The sequence below is a fragment of the Chiloscyllium punctatum genome, chromosome 22 (assembly GCF_047496795.1).
Source record: "Chiloscyllium punctatum isolate Juve2018m chromosome 22, sChiPun1.3, whole genome shotgun sequence".
Classification (NCBI taxonomy): domain Eukaryota; kingdom Metazoa; phylum Chordata; class Chondrichthyes; order Orectolobiformes; family Hemiscylliidae; genus Chiloscyllium; species Chiloscyllium punctatum.
This window is the reverse complement of record NC_092760.1, coordinates 42,559,819-42,572,727: the sequence shown is the minus strand read 5'-3', so window position 1 is coordinate 42,572,727 and position 12,909 is coordinate 42,559,819. Positions and strand designations below refer to the sequence as shown.

Sequence of the window (12,909 nt, the reverse complement as noted above, 5' to 3'; positions counted from 1 at the left end):
TTCTGACAGCATGTTCCATTCAGTTAAATTACTTCATCTAGGTTATCATAACAAGATTGGAGGATATTCTTGACATTGTGGAAAATACATACATTGGAAGAAGTCTAAACAGAGGTGTCACAGGAAGTCACAAGCAGTACATGCAGGCTGAAATAGACTTTTAAGCATGCACCAGCATACATGTTAGTGAACTGCAATTCAATCATATCAAGACTGTCACAGAAAGCTTGCTACCAACTGAAGTAAAGATTCAAACTACACATTAAATAATGGTACTTTGTGTGAATACTGGTAACAGTCTTTTTACACATGAATCATACAACATATTTTTCCAAATGTGGCAATTTGTATGTCCCAAGCTGAACCTAAATCTTAAATTAGACCGTCTGGTTAATTGCTGTCTGGCAATACGGTGTAGGATATACATGCCAGCTGATCAATAATTGTGCCCAGTGATGAATTTAAACATCGGTAAAAAAAATTCATCACTGGGCACAATTATTGATCAGCTGGCATGTATATACTACCAGACAGCAATTAACCAGACTGTCTAATTCAAGATTTAGGTTCAGTTTGGGACATACAAATTGCCACATTTGGAGAAATATGTTGTATGATTCATGTGTAAAAAGACTGTTACCAGTATTCACACAAAGTACCATTCCTGATGAAGGGCTTTGGCCCGAAACGTCGATTTTGAAGCTACTTGGATGCTCTTCCAGCACCACTAATCCAGAAAATGAATTTAAACATGTCATGTTCTAATGTAACTAGTTTACAACCAATTCCTTATGGAGATCAACTTACTAGAGTACATCAGTATTAACTGCAATCTGTTTATATGTTCTGCATGGTTCAAGTAAGTAGTCAAAAGGAGTACACAAACTTTAGCTGTCAAAAAGCATCCTGCTGCCAACATAATACATTCTGGATTAGTGGTGGTGGAAGAGCACAGCAGTTCAAACAGCATCCGAGGAACCAACATAATACAGGCAGTCGTGGGTTGTGAACAGTTTCTGTTCTCATGTCTGTGACCAGTGGTGAGCCACAAGGATTGGTACAGGGTCCACTGCTTTTCATCATTCATATAAAGGATTTGGATGTGAATATAGGAAGCGGAGTCAGTAAGTTTGCAGATGACACCAAAATAGGCAGTGAAATAGACAGTGAATAAGATTACCTCAGTGTACAAAGTGACATTGATCAGATGGGCAAATGGGTCAAGGAGTGGCAGATGGAATTTAATTTAGATAAATGTGAGATGTTGCATTTTGGTAAGAAAAACCAGGGCAGGACTTTTTTTAGATTAGATTAGATTAGATTAGATTAGATTACTTACAGTGTGGAAACAGGCCCTTCGGCCCAACAAGTCCACACCGCCCCGCCGAAGCGTAACCCACCCATACCCCTACCCCTACATCTACATCTACCCCTTACCTAACACTACGGGCAATTTAGCATGGCCAATTCACCTGACCTGCACATCTTTGTGACTGTGGGAGGAAACCGGAGCACCCGGAGGAAACCCACGCAGACACGGGGAGAACGTGCAAACTCCACACAGTCAGTCGCCTGAGGCGGGAATTGAACCCGGGTCTCAGGCGCTGTGAGACAGCAGTGCTAACCACTGTGCCACCGTGCCGCCCACTTATATATTAAATTGTAGGGGTCAACAAACAGCCCTAGGGATGCATAGTGCCTTCGATCCAAATGGAATCACATGTAGACAGGGTGGTGAAAGAGGCATTTTGCAACCTTGCCTTCATTGGTCAGAACACTGAATATAAGAATCGGGGTGCCAAGCTGGAACAGACATTGGTTAGGTCATTTTTAGAATACTATGTACAATTCTGGTCACCCTTCTACAGGAAGGATGTTGTTAAACTTGAGAAGGCACATTAAAGATTTACAAGGATGTTGCTTGGAGTGGAGGGTTTAAGTTATAAGGAGAGGCTGAATAGTTTGGCATTTATTCCCCTGGAGCATCATAGGCCAAGGGGTGACCTTTTAGAGGGTTATAAAATCTTGAGGAGCATGGACAGGATGAATAGCCAAGGTTTGTTCCTAGGGTGGTAAAAACAATGACTGCAGATGCTGGAAACCAGATTCTGGATTAGTGTTGCTGGAAGAGCACAGCAGTTCAGGCAGCATCCAAGGAGCTTCGAAATCGACATTTCGGGCAAGGGCTTTTGCCCAAAACGTCGATTTTGAAGCTCCTTGGATGCTGCCTGAACTGCTGTGCTCTTCCAGCAACACTAATCCAGAATTGTTCCTAGGGTGGACGAGTCCAAAACTAGAGGGGAAAGATTTAAAAGGGACCTGAAGGGTAACTGTTTCTCAAGGAGGATGGCACGTGTATGCAATGAGCTGCCATAGCAAACGGGAGAAGCAGGTATTGTCACAACATTTAAAAGGCATCTGGATCAATACGTGAACAGAAAGGGTTTAGAGGGATATGGGCCAAATACTGATGAATGGGACTAGGTCAGATTGGGATGTCTGGTTAGTGCAGACGAGTTGGACCAAAGGGTCTGTTTCCATGTTATATGGTTGTATGACTCTATGATTCTAAGTCAATTCACAAGTTGATATGTATGCAAGTCACAACATAATGCAGGACAATACAAAGTAATCATTCACAAGTGCATAAAATGTATGTCAATCTTCAAAATTAAAGTCCTGTATGGGATTGCATTTGTAAATACGAGTGCTTGTAAGTTGGACGTTTGTAAATCTGAAACCCCCTGTGATAATAGATAAGGTTCTAATCTTCTGCCAACGCACTCTGTTCTGATGAATCAGGTATTTGTGAAAAAAACTGAATATAATCAGCTAAGGCAAACTTCTTTACGTAACACAACTCTTTCACGATCTTTATATGTTAATTAGCAATTAATATAAATTTGTTTTCAAATTAACTGAGTGATTTACAGTTATATTATCAACTTAATGGCACTATTATGTCGATGTGTGTTTATAAAATCAGCATATGGCAAGCTCGTCTGCAACTCTTTCTGGTAATCAAAAAAGAAAATAGCTGGAAAAATAAGTACCTGCATTTTTAACTTAGAATAAAATATCTTTTCTGTGAAGATTACACAAAAATATGTTTTTGATAATACCTTTTCAACCATTAACTCTTGTTTTAATGCATTTTTGAGAATAAAATACTTATAAATTGGATAACAGATATTATTGCAACAAAACTCAAACAAGTTTTCAAGACAAAACCAAGTAGCTTCCACTACATCAAGTCCCAAAAATGCACAAACAATGCAGCTAATCAGTACATCACCTTGTTCCTAAAACTTAAGACTTGTACATTTATTATACCGGTTTTACTTTTTATGCTTCCTGTGAATTATATAGTATTTGAACACAATATTGATAATGCAAACTTAATATTTTGGTAGTTTCCGTTGACAACCTGCATTCACAAATAGTTCAACATTCTCTCAAAACGCCCAGTGACTACATAATAGTGACAGCTACAAATTTAAATGTACTGAATGGCAGCAGCGTCTAAAATATGATCCAATTTGCTGTTATCATCCAATATATTGTTCTGACTCAATAGTCTAAAATGCTTGTGCCAAAAAAGCTTAAGATTGCTGGAAATGAAGGCATTCTCCTAATTGTAAAGACAGGGAACAGATATAGAATACACAATGAAGCAACTCAATCTATTCTAAATTTGCTGATTTGTCATTGCTGCTGTACTTAGCATGAGAGGGGAAGAAAAGCAATCCTTTAGCACAATCTAATAGCAATCCTTTAGCACAAGGAAATTAAACGCAGATTCAAGTTGAGTGCCAAGATCCCAACCCATTTTGTCTTATCTTGAAAAGAAGGGCTGCTATAACTGGGACTGGAGTGGTGAGGGGTCTGCTTATTTTAGAAATAATGTTGCAAAAATACTCACCTCCATGCCTCATGTCCCAAACTGCTGTCAAAAACCGCACAGCCCTCAAGCCCAATTCTCCCCCCTGATAAAAATAATACAATATAATTCCAAAGGTCTAATTAGTCAACGTTTTATTACACACTTGTAAAATCATGTGCAAAAGGCTTGCAAGTGCTTTCAGAACTGTAATCTGCCAATGCAATTTTCACTCATGGAATGGAACACACTAGTGAAACATTGTGTAGACAAAATATATTCTCTATTTTATGAAAAATACTTTTTCAAAAAATTATTGTACCTAGAACAGATTTTTAATTGGAAAGCAAATGATTTGATTTATTACTGTCACGTGTACCGAGGTACAGTGAAAAGTCAAGAAAACAACAAATGCTGGAGATCAGGGTGAATCAGGCAATATCCATGGAGATAGCAAATTAACATTGAGTCTGGATGACTTTTCATCTACGGAGGGAGAGAACATAGGGTTGGATTTGCTGGAGAAGCAGCACGGGAGAAATAGAAACTGTGATATGGCGGAACTGTGCCTCTCAGGTTCTGTCCCTCCCATGCCCATTGCTCTTCCAGTCAAACCCTGTGTGCTTTCCTGCTTTCAACAAGGTGTCTGTATTGGTAACTTCTCAGTTTCTGACTACAGGTGAGTCATAATGTAAGGCAATTTTGAGTAAGGGTAACCTTTCTTGAATTTTTCATTGTCATCCTTGCTGCCTCGTGGGTTACTTGTGGCATTGAGAGGTCAAACTTGTCTGCTAACCCAGTGTACATTAAACTGTAGCAGCAGCTTAAGGTGGCACATGGTCTAAATCTGCTCTTATCTCTTATACTCTTAGGTATTGATGAATTCAATCAAAGTGTGAAATGGACTTTAAGTCAACAGTAAAAACAGAAAATGCTGAAGAAACTCAGCAGGTCTGGCAACATCTCCGTAGAGAGGAAGTGTGTTAACATTTCAAGACCAATGACATTTCTTCTGTGAAAGCATTTTCTGTTTCTTTTCAGACTTCCAGCATGTGAAATATTTTGCTTCTATTTGTTTCGTCAATCACTTTTTTGCTTTGTGAGTCATTCTGTTGGAAGAAAGGTCATTGACGAAATACCTGAAGATAGTCAGATCTAGGAAATTCTCTGAGAAAGTCCTGTAATGGTGCTCTGGAGTAGAGATGACTGACCTCCAAAAGTCACAACAAGACTGCCAAGGACAAATGCACCTGCAACAGGTAGATTAGTGAGGATGAGTAAAGTATGTTTTTTTCTTCTTGTATCTTCATCACCTGCAACAAGCCTGGGCTAGCAACTATGAACTTTAGGAGTCAACTGGTTTGGTCAGTCTTGATGCTGTTGAGCTGCCCTTTGTGATGGACAGTGAAGTACCCACCCAGAGTACATTTGGGCCTTCATCACTCTTATTGGAATCTCCAAATAGTGTTCAATATGGAGGAGAACTGATATGAAGGAGAAGAACTGAGGGGGATTGCTCAGTTCCTTGCCCATGTTTGACCTAATGCCATGAGACATCATTGGATCCACAATCAATATGAGGATTCCCAAGGCAATCACCTGCTGCTGTGTACCACTCTGTGACCCCACTGACAGGACATGCTCAGCGATTTCAAAAATAATGTTAGGTTTAGTTGTGTAAGGTATGATTTCATGAGTATGGAAGTCAGACTGTGCATGACTCATTTGGTAAGGTAGCTCTCCCAACCTGGCACAAATCCCCCACATGTTAATAAAGAGAACTTTGCAGGTTTTACAGTTGTGCCAGTGTGCTTTGGTTGATTTTGGGTGGTCTGTCCAGTTTCAATCCTATATCAGACTTTGCAATGGTTAGATACAGATGAATGGCTTGCAAGGCCATTTCAGAGACTGTTTAAGAGTCAACCACATTGCAATGGATCTGGAGAAACATGTAGGCCAGTTCAGGCAAGGATGGCAGATTTTCCTTCCCTCAGGACATAAGTGAAGCTGCTGAGATTTTAGAATAATGATTTTCTTTAAACTGCAGATTTATTAAATTATTATTTATTATTAGGATTCAAATTCATGTCTCCTAAGAATTAGCCTGGGTCACTGAAATACTAGTCCAGTGATAGTACCAACATTCCAGCATCTCCTATTTATCAATTAAAAATTGTACACATCTGAGTAGATTAGATTAGATTAGATTCCCTACAGTGTGGAAACAGGCCCTTTGACCCAACAAGTCCACATTGACTCTACGCAGAGTAACCCACCCCCCTCTGACTAATGCTCCTAACAACTATGGAGAATTTAGCATGGCCAATTCACTTGACCTGCACATCTTTGGAATGTGGGAGGAAACCCACGCAGACACAGAGAGCATGTGCAAACTCCACAGAGACAGTTGCCCGAGGCTGGAATCGAATCTGGAACCCTGGCGCTGTGAGGCAGCAGTGCAAACCACTGAGCCACCATGCTGTCCTTGTCTTATTTTTTCCTGAAGCCAAGGGTCTCTCAAAAATGTGTACCTGAATTGATCCAATAAGTCAAGATTATTTCCTTGTTAAATTTTGATACGCTGCCATCTAAGCAGAGACAGAAGATCCCACAAACATCAATAATAGGATTTTATTTAACGGAATCATCTGATGACTCCAAAAAGGAAGAGTGCATGTCTTCAGGTAACCTCCCACAGTCATGTAGGAGAAAGTGAGGACTTTGGAAAAACTGGAGAGACTGAAGATAGATATCAAACCAACTTCAGACAATGCTAAAGCAAAAGTGTGCCAACTGAGATAAATCTAGCAAGTGGCCCCAATTGGAGAAAACAGTACCTGAGCGGGTACTTGAAAATCATCAAAATGGAAACTGTTAAGTCATGAAGGCGTCCGAATCCATGCAAGAGGAGGCTGAAATTTTGAATTTTAAGACAAGTGCTAGATGATGCACTTGAGAAGGCATGACTTAGTGCTTCAGTAGAGAACTAAGATTGCACAAAATATGGGAGGAATGTGGGAAGTGAGAGTCCCCACTAGTGTCCCTGCTGACTTCCTCTGCAGGAAGTGCACCCAACTCCAGCTCCTTGAAAACCGCATTAGGGATCTGCAGCTGGATAAACTTTGGAGCATTCAAGAGGCGGAGGAGGTTATTGAGAGGAGTTACAGAGAGGTAGTCACGCCTCAGGCGCAAGATAAAGGCAGAAGGGTTACAGTCATGGGACGGAAAGAGAACCGGCAGATAGTGCAAGGAACCTCTGTAGCCATTCCCCTCGATATCAAGTATACAGTTTTGGATACTGTTGTGTGGGGGAGGACTTAACCAGGGGTAAGCCATGGGGTACAGGTCTCTGGCACAGATTCTGTCCCTGTTGCGCAGAAGAAAACACGGCAGGGTTGGGGTGGGGGGGTGGGAATGAACAGAGCATTAGTCATTGGGGACTCCACAGTTAAGGGAACATTTAAGAGGTTCTGTGGGAATATGAGAGACTCACATTTGGTGTGTTGCCTCCCAGGTGCCAGGGTTCGCAATGTCTTGGATCGTGTTTTCGGGATCCTTGAGGGGGAGCAACCCCAAATCGTGAATCACACAGGCAGGAAAAGGGATGGGGATTTAAGGCAGAAATTCAGGGAACTAAGGTGGAAGCTTGGTCCTAGAACAAATAGAGTTTTTATATCTGGTTTGGTGCCCGTGCCACATGCTAGTGAGGCGAGGAATAGGGAGGCAGAGGAGTTGAACACATGACTACAGGGTTGGTGCAGGAGGGAGGGTTTCGGATACCTGGATAATTGGGGTTCGTTCTGGGGTAGGTGGAACCTCTACAAACAGGATAGTCTACACCTGAAACAAAGGAGTACCAATATCTCAGGGGGGTGGGGGGGGCAGATTTGTTAACACTCTTCAGGACGGTTTAAACTAATTCACCAGGGGAATGGGAACCTAAATTATAGTTTCCAGTGTCAAGAAGGTTGAGAGCAGTGAGGTCAGAAATGAGGTTTCAAGGTCGCACAAGTTCACCAGCTAGCAGGAAGGTGGTTTGAAGTGTGTCATATTCAATGCCAGGAGCATCCGGAATAAGGTGGGTGAACGTGCAGCATGGGTTGGTATTTGGGACTTCGATGTTGTGGCCATTTCAAAGACATCATAGAGCGGGGACAGGAATGGTTGTTGCAAGTTCTGGAGCTTAGATGTTTCAGTAAGATAAGGGAAGGTGGTAAAAGAGGGGCATTGTTGCCAAGGACAGTATTACGGTGGCAGAAAGGATATCTGATGAGGACTTGTCGACTGAGGTAGTATGGGCTGAGGTTGGAAACAGGAAAGGAGAGGTCACCCTGTTGGGAGTTTTCTATAGGCCCCCAAAAAGTTCTAGAGACATAGAGGAAAGGATTGCAAAGATGATTCTGGATAGGAGCTGAAGTAACAGGGTAGCTGTTATGGGAGTCTTTAATTTTTCAAATATTGACTGGAAAGCTATAGTTCGAGTACTTTAGATGGGTCAGTTTTGTCCAAGGTGTACAGGAGGTGACACAGTATGTAGATAGGCCAACAAGAGGCAAGGCCACATTGGATTTGGTACTGGGTAATGAACCCAACCAGGTGTTAGATTTGGAGGTAGGTGAGCACTTTGGTGACAGTGACCACAATTCAGTTATGTTTACTTTAGCGATGGAAAGGGATAGGCATATAACACAAAGCAAGAGTTATTGCCGGGGGAAAGGCAATTGTGATGCGATTAAGCAAGATTTAGGAAGCATAGGATGGGGAAGGAAACTGCAGGCGATGAGCATAATTGAAATGTGGAGCTTATTCAAGGAAAAAGTCCTGCATGTCCTTGATAAGTATGTACCTGTCAGGCTGCCAGGAAGTGGTAGAGCGAGGGAGCCGTGGTTTACTAAAGAAGCTGAATCTCGTCAAAAGGAGGAGGCTTATGTTAGGATGTGACATGAAGGCTTAGTTAGGGTGCTTAAGAGTTACAGGTTAGCCAGGAAAAGCTCAGAGGAGCCAGGAGGAGATATGAGAAGTCGTTGGCAGATAGGATCAAGTAAAACCCTAAAGCTTTCTATAGGTATATCAGGAATATAAGAATGATTAGAGAAAGATTAGCTCATCAAGGATAGTAGTAGGAAGTTGTGCATGGAGTCAGAGGAGATAAAGGAAGCATTAAATGAATATTTTTTATCAGTATTCATACTAGAAAAAGACAATGTTGTCAAAGAGAATACTCAGATACAGACTAGTAGACTAGATGGGATTGAGGTTCACGAGGAGGAGATGTTAGCAATTCTAGAAATTGTGAAAATAGATGTCCCTTGCGCCAGATAGGATTTAGGAGAAAGTGAGGACTGCAGATGTTGGAGATCAGAGTTGAGAGAGTGGTGCTGGAAAAGCACAGCAGGTCAGGCAGCATCCGAGCAGCAGGAACATCAACGTTTCGGACATAAGCCCTTCATCAAGTACATGAAGAAGGGCTTGTGCCCGAAATGTTGATTCTCCTGCTCCTCAGATGCTGCCTAACCTGCTGTGCTTTTCCAGCACCACACTCTCGACCTAGGGGGGACTTATCCTAGGATTCTGAGAAGCCAAGAAGGAGATTGCCGAGCCTTTGGCTTTGATCTTTATGTCATCATTGTCTACAGGAATAGTGCCAGACTACTGGAGGATAGCAAATGTTGTCCCCTTGTACAAGGAGGGAAGTAGAGACAACTCTGGTAATTATAGACCAGTGAGCCTTACTTCGGTTATGGGTAAAGTGTTGGAAAAGGTTATAAGAGTTAGGATTTATAATCATCTAGAGAGGATTATGTTGATTAGGGATAGTTAGCTCTGTTTTGTGAAAGGTAGGTCATGCCTCACAAACCTTATTGAGTTCTTTGAAATGGTGACCAATCAGGTGGATAAGAGTAAAGCAGCTGGTGTGATGTATACGAATTTCAGTAAGGCATTTGATAAGGTTCCCCACGGTAGGCTATTGCACAAAATATAGAGGCATGGGATTGAGGGGGATTTAGTGGTTTGGAACAGAAATTAGCTTGCTGAAAGGAGACAGAGGGTAGTGGACGATGGGAAATATTCATCCTGGAGTTCTGTTACCAGTGCTGTACTGCAAGGATCTGTTTTGGAGCCACTGCTGTTTGTCATTTTTATAAATGACCTAGACAAGGGTGTAGAAGGATGGGTTATTAAATTTGCAGATGACACTAAGATCGGTGAAGTTGTGGATAGTGCTGAAGGATGTTACAGGTTACAGAGGGAACTAGATAAGCTGTAGAGCTGGGCTGAGAGGTGGCAAATAGAGTTTAATGTGGATAAGTGTGAGGTGATTTACTTTGGAAGGAGCAACAGGAATCAAGAGTACTGGGCTAATGGTAAGATTCTTCGTAGTATAAATGAGCAGAGAGATCTTGGTTCCCATTTGCATAGATCCCTGAAAGTTGCCACCCAGGTTGATAGGGTTGTTAAGAAGGCATACATACAGTGTGTTAGCTTTTATTGGTGGAGGGATTGAGTTTCAGAGCCATGAGGTCATACTGCAGCTGTACAAAATACTCCAAGTGCGGCTGCACCAGAGTTGTGTCCAGTTCTTGTCACTACATTATAGAAAGGATGTGGAAGCTTTGGAAAGGGTTCAGAGGAGATTTACTGGGATCGTTGCCTGGTACAGAGGGAAGGTCTTACGAGGAAAGGCTGCTGAGGAACTTGAGGCTGTTTTCATTAGAGAGAAGGTTGAGAAGTGACTTAATTGTGACGTACAAAATTATCATGGGTTAGATAAGGGGCACAGCGAGAGCCTTTTCCTTTGGATGGTGATGGCTGGCACAAGGGGACATAGCTTTAAATTGAGGGGTGATAGATATACGACAGATGTCAGCGGTAGTTTCTTTACGCAGGGAGTAGTAGCTGTGCCTGCTACAGTAGTAGACTCATCTAGGAGAAAGTGAGAAGTGCAGATGCTGGAGATCAGAGCTTAAAAATGTGTTGCTGGAAAAGCGCAGCAGGTCAGGCAGCATCAAAGGAGAAGGAGAATCGATGTTTCGGCCATAAGACCTTCTTCAGGAATTCAGGAATTCTCGATTCCTGAAAATGTTCTAGGTTCTATGCCTGCTGAACTACAAGATATTAGTTTCACCAGTTTGTAATCAGAAATTGGCAGAAGGCTACATAGGTGTTTCGTTCACGTTTCCAATGCAACTATTACTCTCAACATGCCAGAGAGTTGAACTATGAACCAAAACAGAGAAAAAAAAAGTATTGGTAAAAAACACTGGCCATGAGAAGTCATTTTATTTTAGTTCTTTCTTGTATGGCTGATGGCACTAAGTTAAAAGCAATGGCTGTTTTTAAGAGAAAAACTCTGCCAAAGAAGACATTTCCAATAGGAATTGTCATCCATATACATCCACAAGGCTGGATAGATGAAGGTAGATGTTGAAAATGGATAAAAGGAAGTTTGAAATTTAAGACCTGGTGGACTACGCAAGGAAAAGAATTTGCTCGCCTAGACCAGTTCAGATGACATCTAATGAAGTATGTTGTTGATAACATCCAATCACATAACTCTTGCAAGTGTTTTGGAACCAATAGATATTGGTATCAATAAGCCATTTACGGGCATGGTGAGAACGATGTGGAATAAAAGGATGCATGATGCAGAAAAAAACAAACATGAAAGGAGGCAGTATGCAGGCTCCATCACAGTCACTGATCTATGAATGGATTGTTGATTCATAGAAGGAAATAAAAGCTGACACAATTTTCGAAACATTGAAGAAATGTTGAATGTTAAATGCATTGGACAGTACAGAGGACAATTATCTAAGAGATGACACAGATGAAGAAAAAGTGGAGGATGTGCGATTTGTAACTACAGAAAGCGAAGATGAAGGATCCATGAGATGAAATTATTTATCCTGATGATTATGAAGTTTTATTCGGTGCTGAAAATGTTGAACAGTGTGATTTTGCAGGATTTTAGTGAACTTTTGTATTTAACATGACTAACTTAAGATGTACCTTATAATTGTGATTTAAAGCCATATTATATTTCTACTTCATGTTTTGTACGTATAAATAAAAGCTTATAATTCATTTTTGTTTCTATTGTCTTTATCCAGTAATTACCATAATTTGCTTTTTTTCTTTATTTGTTTAGCGATCGATTGGGTTTCAGATGATGATAGCTTTTTGGACTCTAGCATGAAGTTCAGCCCTTCAAGTGTAATAGTCAACTCCCCATAAATTTAACTTTAAAAATAAGTCTAAAAAATTTGACTTTTTCACCAGTATATATGCTAGTCAGAGAACAGGAGCTCAGCCTAAATAAACTAGGTCAATCCCAAAGGTCAGTCAATCTCCCAAATGAGCAACTAAATTATGTTGGGTGCATATTCAATGCAGTGGAAAACATGCTGGACACTAAATAATGAAGAAACAGTTCCAACTGGTATAAATTCTACAACTCCATCAACTGACCAGTTCTTTCCTCGACTGATAGCTTACAGTGCTTTAGGAGGTAGATTTTCTTAAGAAACACTTATGCTCCTTACTTATTTAAGTAAATAAACTATTAATTCTTCCTTACATAAGAGTCATACAGCATGAAAACAGATCCTTCACTTCAACCAGTCAACTTCAAACATAATTCCAAACTAAACTAGTCCCACCTGCCTGCTTCCAAACTTCTCTTATTCATATACTTATCCAAATGTCTCTTAAACTTTGTAATTGTGCCCACTTCCACCACTTCCTCCACTTCCTCAGGAAGTTCATTCCAAACGTGAATCACTCTGTATAAACAAATTGTCCATCGTGCTTTTTTAAAATCTTTCTCCTCTCACCTTAAAAACGTGCCCCTAGTCTTGAAATTCCCTATTCTACGGATAAGATAACTGCCATTAACCTTATCCATACCTCTCATTACTTCATAAACTTACATCAGGTCATCTCTCAACCTCCTGCGTACCAGTAAAAAAAGTCCCAGTTTTCTCAAGCCTTTCCTTATAACTCAAACCTTCTGGTCGACAATGGGTGAA

The 12,909-nt window shown here is 41.0% G+C and overlaps 1 protein-coding gene across 14 annotated transcripts in view; it reads right to left on the bottom strand.

Moving 5' to 3' along the window:
• The window catches only part of dagla (diacylglycerol lipase, alpha), a 357,270-nt gene that overhangs the window by 231,385 nt on the left and 112,976 nt on the right, over positions 1–12,909 (bottom strand). The gene's annotated exons all lie outside the window — the stretch shown is intronic.